This window comes from Herpailurus yagouaroundi, unplaced genomic scaffold, assembly GCF_014898765.1.
Source record: "Herpailurus yagouaroundi ecotype Mexico unplaced genomic scaffold, PumYag 190, whole genome shotgun sequence".
NCBI classification, from domain to species: Eukaryota; Metazoa; Chordata; class Mammalia; order Carnivora; family Felidae; genus Herpailurus; species Herpailurus yagouaroundi.
The window spans coordinates 6,522,159-6,528,848 of NW_024412421.1; positions in this window are offsets into that span (position 1 = coordinate 6,522,159).

A 6,690-nucleotide genomic window follows, 5' to 3' on the forward strand; every position below is an offset into this window, starting at 1 on the left:
CAAATGTTTTTACTGCTAATCCGCCCAGAAAGAAGTCTTTTCCTCTTCTGAATAGCTGGAACACGTCTCACGATGCTTAAGCTTTTCAGGGGATAGACAAGTGGTTCTGAACCCTAACCTTATTAGGGTGATTTGGGAATATTTAAAACACACATAACCTGGTCCCATTCCGGAGTAGTCTCATTTTATTGGTCTGGTAATAGAAATGCCAACTAGCAATGGGAAGGCAACAAAAACCTTTAGTTTACTGACAGAGCAAGGTATATGGAAACAAGTGGCTCCAGGATTGGCACAGCAGTTTAATGATGTCACTGAGAACTTAGGCTCATTCTTTCTTCCTGATCTGCCATTCTCAATGTATCAGCAATGTCTCCCCTCATGGCTGCAGGACAGCTGCTGTGGCTCCAGGCATCACATCTTCATACCCACCATACCAAACAGGAACCAAGAAGGGTTCTTCTCACATACCCCCTCTTGCCAGAGCAAGAGAGCCTAGGAGTTTCCTGCAGACATTTGCTTACATCTCCTGGCTAAAACTGGGACACACACCCATCCATGGCCTATCACTGGCAAAGGAGAATGGGTTGTCCAGATTGCTTGAGGCCAAACACAATCCATTGTTAGAGCTAGACTGTCCTCAACAAAACCTAGGCTCTGAGCTGGGAAGCAAGAAAGAAGGAGGAAGAGAGGTCCCAGAAGGACAGTAAGCTTGCTGAAGGAGGCAACATGGCCGTGTGCACAGAAGCTTTACCAGTCTTCAGAGATGCTCTGTAGTCACTTGCCAAATAACTGACCCCTCTCTCTCCAAACCATCGTCTCAAATGCTATTTTTATCCATTTGTAACGCATGCAGTCTCCATTGCTCTACTTATTTTGGCTTCCTGGGACCCATTTCCCAGGATCCCCAAATAGAAGTCAGGTTTTCACTGAGGCCTGCAGAGGCCTCAGAGCTGTAGAAACCATATAAGTATGTGCTAATGAGTTAGGTTCCTAGAAAATGTATTATCTATGAAGGAAGCGTGGATTAAGCATAGATGAAGCAAGGATTTTGTCTTCCTTTTTACCAGTTGCCATGGGGCGGGATGGGGAGTATGTCAGACAAACCAGGGGTCAAGTACAAGTTCCACTATTTACTGCCTGTGCAACCTTGGGCAAATTATCTAACCTCTCTGAGCCGTGATTTCCTCATGTGTAAAACATGGCCCTTCTCCCCAGCGCGCTACGTGAACGACACCGATAATAACAGCAACAATGCCCACCACGTTGTGGGGGCCCATTCCATGGTGGACACTATTCTAGGTGTTTCATACACATTATTATTTCTTATGTTCACAAAAACACAATGAAGCCGGGGCTTACATTGTTCCTGAGGCTCAGAGAGGTTGAGGGACTTGCCCAAAGTTCCACAGCTGATGAGTGACGGTTGAGGCGTTTGACTTCAAAGCCAGTTCTGAAGCATATCAATTGCTCGGCATCTCTTGGTTTCCTTTCTCCTTTTCTCCAGCTATTTGACGCTATTCCAAAGTCATTGGAATGGTTGTTGTAGGCACTTTTTAAAAAAATGTTTATTTATTTTGAGAGAGAGAGAAAGAACAAGTGGAGGATGGGAAGGAGGGGGAGAGAGAGAATCCCAAGTGGGCTCCGCACTGTCAGAGTGGAACCCAACTCGGGGCCTGATCCCACGAACCGCGAGATCCCGACTCAGACACTCAACCAACCGAGCCACCCAGGCGCCCCATTGTAGGCATTTCTTACCCTGATTCCACAACTCATTATTCTCCTGTCTGTTCTCTGTTTGGTTCCCGGGTAAATGCTTAGTATTTTTTTAAGTGCCCTCATTAATAAATAAATGGTCTTTTGGACCATCCTGCCTTAACCTAGGTTCAGAGGAAGCAGAAGACAGGTAGGGAGACAGACGAATGAACTCCAATATCCTTTTTAGCTTTTATTCTGTGTTCACTTCCAGACGCCATGTCCCTCTGTGAATTCCCACCTCTCTGTGTCTCGTTTCCTGGAGAGTGCCAGTCTGTTTTCACTTCCCCTTTAAAATATCCGTGGATCTTTGTGCCCCCCGGTCACTTGGGCTGTACTGCACTGGGCCTCACTAATGGCACAGTATCCTTTTCATACTAGGGCATCCAAAATGGCACAGCAGACTTTTGTGCCCGGCCAGAATCGCTGCATTGATTGCAGATACCAAGCACTGTTCTATCGGATACCCTCATTCTCTCTGTTCAGGAAGGAGTGGCGTCAGCTTTCATCCTGCCTCTGATGAACTAGGGGCTTATTTTCTCTACGTCTTCTGGCTGCTCTTTTCCAGTCCCTGCCGGTTTCCATTTCTGCGTGATATCAATTGACCGGGGTGCCCCCACCCAGGACTGGGGCACGGGTGGATAGACAGTTGGCATTCTCCCCAAAGTTCCATTCTGCATATATTTCCCAAAACCTGTTGGCTTCCTACCCACCTGCTCTCTTCCACAGGTTGAGTCCAATGGACATATCACTCTCTTTCTTCTGTGCTTACAGTCTCACCTGCTTTTCATAGAGGAGCCACTCTTATTGCTATGGCGAATATTCACATTGTGGGCAATTTAGCTCGAATCTGTAGTGACCACAGAACATGCTCCAGAAATGTAAAAAGAATAGTATAATAATAGTAATAAAAACCTCCGATGTGACCTTTTTCTTGAAATATGAGCATAGTGACGAAATTTGAGAGGAGAGAGTCTGAAAATAGGTTAATTGCAGTTTGATTGTATATAATAACAGCTATCATTGATTGAGCCCATAATAATAATGCCAGGCACTCTCCCAAACATGCTCTATACATTATAACAGTTAATCTATATAACAAGACTCAGAGGAGCGTATTATTATCACCCCAGATTTACAGAGAAAATTAAGGCTAAAACCAGTTAAGTAATTTGCCTAATACCAGGCAGCTAGTAAGTATCAAAGGAGGGATTTGAACCCAGACTTTGGCTGATTTCCAAGTCCATGAGCTTAGCTACTGTTACCCGACTTTGCTTGCTTTTTGCTCCATGCACCACCTCTCTGATGTTTCCGTATTTGCTTTCTGGTTAATGTTTACTCCCTCCTCCCTAGTACACCATCTCAAGGGTGTGGCATGGGTGTTTTGCTTCCTGAATGTTCGTTACTTAGTTTAAACTGGCTTTATCCCTTCCAAAGGGACATTAAAAGTGACAGCCTAAGATGAGTGGAGAACTGAGAGCTGACTCCAGTACACTATTGGCTACTATTTTGGATTTTGATTATATTGTTGAAGTTTATTTGATGGCAAAGTAGCCCAAACACGATCTATCCTTCAGACAACCCCAAAGGATTTGTAGGAACCCCCCAAACACACAGAAAGAGTCACTGGGGATAAATGGATTAAGGAAAGGCCCTGACTCACAGGAATATTGGTGGAGGGGGTGCATTTTTTTTTTTCTATTGCAAACTCAGTGTGGTAGAGGGAATGTGGGTTTTAAAGTCAGACCCAGGCTTGTGGGATGACCTTGGGCAGCATTTTGGACATTTTTGGCCCACCTCCGATTCCTCAGTAGGGAAATGCAGATAACAAATGCCCTCCTAGGAATATTTTGTGGATTTAAAGGTTTTGTCTATAAAGTACCCAGGAGATACCTGGCACATTGTAGATGTTCCCCAAACCAGAACAACAATTCTGAGAGACTTAGCTTGGTTCGCTCTGAAATCCCAAGTGATCTGGGGTTCCCTCTGACCGTCGTTTCTAAGCCGGTGTGTGAAACTGTGCTTGTTAGTTCCATGACTGATTCAGTATCCTAACTTGGGAAGTACAACTCAGCATCCCACTCTGCCTTTTATGTATTTGGGTAAGAACCACCGAGAAATCCATGCAGTGTCTTGAAAAGCTCAAATGCCATTAGATAATTCTTTGTTTTCATAGTAAAAAAAAAAAAGAAGGAAGGGAGGGAAGAAAAAGAGAAAAGAATCCAGGACTGCTGTTTCGAAATTTGCAAAGTGAGTACGATTGGTGTTTGGTACTTTTTAATCTTTCCTTTTCCCTGACCCCCCTTTTTTTTTTCTCTCTTAAGAAGAAAAAGAGGAGGCGGGGGGAGTGTAATGGGGTCCCCCTTTCCCCCACCCAGAGAGAGAGAGAGGGGGAGAGAGGGGACGGGGAGGGGAGAGAGTGAGACTCACCCCTCCCATTCTCCCTCCAGTTATGCCAGGGAAAATTTCTTGCTTTGCTTTTATGCCAACAGGCCACACCACCACAGTTTCCTCATCTGTTGAAATGGGTTTAGTAGCAGCTGCCCAGCACACCTGCCAAGCTGTTAGAGGAACCAAATGGACAATGTAGTGGGGAAACAGCTAGTATTCAAATTGAGACGGAGAGACTTCCTGGTAGAGGGGAAGGAGCACCGGGCAGGAGGGAGCAAACCCGAGTTTGATTCAGCCCTTGACAATGGCAGCATTGTGACTGTGGGCGCGTCACCTTCCCTCCCTGCAGCTCAGGTTCCTCATCTTGCAATGTGCTGAGCAGGAACCTGGCACCTGTGCCTCCCCGGGTGGGAGAATCCCGGAGCTCCCATGTGTGAAGACACCTTGAAAATGGTGTGTGCAGGACATGGCGTTTCTGCCACTGGCTGCACTCAGTGTCAGGTTGGGCTGGCTTTTTGTTTCGCCTTGTTTTTAGGCTTTCTCACACAGAGAAGGCAAGGCTTAGAAATCCTCTGTCCAGGGGCTCCTGAGTGGCTCAGTCGGTTAAGCGTCCGGCTTCGGCTCGGGTCACGATCTCACGGCTCGGTTCGTGAGTTCGAGCCCCGCGTCTGGCTCTGGGCTGATGGCTCGGAGCCTGGAGCCCGCTTCAGAGTCTGTGTCTCCCTCTGTCCGTCCCTCCACTGCTTGCACTCTGTCTCTCGCATTGTCTCAAAAATAAACATTAAAATTAAAAAAAAAAAAAAGAAATCCTCTATCCATATGCATTTTTAGGAGCTTCTGAGGTGCCTGTGGGTTCTGTCTTTTCCCCAGCCTCTAACAAACCCAGGAGCAGGGTGGGGGTAAGACCAAGTGACTGTGAGCTCTGGGTGGTGAACGCATGCTCCATCTAGAAGAGGCAAAGGAACTCAGTGCCAACAGACAACTAGCATGAAGACTGTAGGTCCCGTGTGACCGGACCTATTTTTTTCAAGGAAGGCCAATAGTCTTGAAATTTTTTTTTTTTAATGTAAAATCTACTATCTGCAAAGTATAGGCTCAAAAATACAGTAAAACCTTGGATTGCGGGTAACTTGTTCTGCGAGCATTCCTCAAGACGAGCAAACATTTCCAATCAATTTTAACTTGATAAACCAGCAGTGTCTTGCAATACGAGTAGTAGGTGGCACCGAACGTCACAGGATCACAACTGAGCCAACGGTTCCTGAGATTCGCTTTGATAGGCAAGTGCTTTGGATTTCAAGCAAGTCTCCAGAAAGAACTATGCTGACAAACCAAGGTTTTACTGTAATTGTAAACAGTTGTAAATAAACTTTATCTTTTCAGAAAGCCTGAAGCCCTGATCTAATGCATCTGTCCTGTGGTTACAATTTGGGGGCTGAAATCTAGAGAGAAGAAGGCGGCTATTTGGCTGGTCAGCGACAGAAACCCAGGGCTGGGACTGCCGCCCTTGAACAAGGCATCTTTCATTTTTTGCTGACTGTACAGCCAGGTCTCTGGATTCCCTGGACAGTGCTTGTTCTACCACATGGGGCTTCCTTTTCCAGAAAGGAAATAAAAGAAGCAAGAGACAAAGGGAGAAGAAATGGGGAGAAGGTGCTAGGGAAGGAAAGGTAAGAGATAAGGAAGTTCCTCCATAAGCACCACCCTGAGTGCCCAGCATGTCTTTTGGTGGAACCCGGGCTAGCCCTCCTTCTCCGACTTGTTCCCTGGGCAGGGTGTGGCTGTTGTCCTCGTGCACATGCACGCAACCCCCAAAGTCCAACTTGTGGGACACCGTGGGGCTGTGTTGTTAATCTCAGGGGGCTGATGGAAGGGTTTTCAAGAAAGTGTCGGAGGGGTGGCTTCTGACAGCCTGGCAGGCTCCACTGCATCAAGGTAGTCTGGCCAGTGTGCCAGGTGAAAGGGAAGAAGATTATAAAGCACTTTGGATATTATCAAAGTTGGTTAGGAAATAGCAACCACCTCGCCTCATTATGTCACATCCGTGATAGGGGGGTGGGGTGGGGGGAGGGTCCGTGATTTCCTTAATGACCTTCCTTTCTTGCCTGGCCCTTGACCCCTCTGCCTGCTCTGAGGCAAGTCAGGGGGTGCTACTCTCTTAGATGTCCTTCCTTCCTTGCTTGCTCTCTGCTGCGGTGGCGCCGGGTGAAAAACGCATCTTGGAGCCATGGCTTGGGGGGTCTGGTGTGCACGTGCCTCTGTCTGAACCCTGACTCTCCACCCACCAGCTGTGCAAGTTCACTTCTCTGCACCTCACTCTCCTGAGCTCTAGGATGGGGCGAACAACGCATACCACTCAGCCCCAGCGAGGAAGTCGACACAACGGAACGAAAGTAAGACCGTGAACTGGAGGATGGGACGCAGGTGATGGAGTCGATAAATGGCGGTGATAGTTGGGGGAGCCGTGGTCTCCAGAGCTTCCAGATTCGAGCTGGAAAGTTGTGAGGGGCAGTCCAGCACAGCACCCCAAGGGAAGGTCTCGGGTGC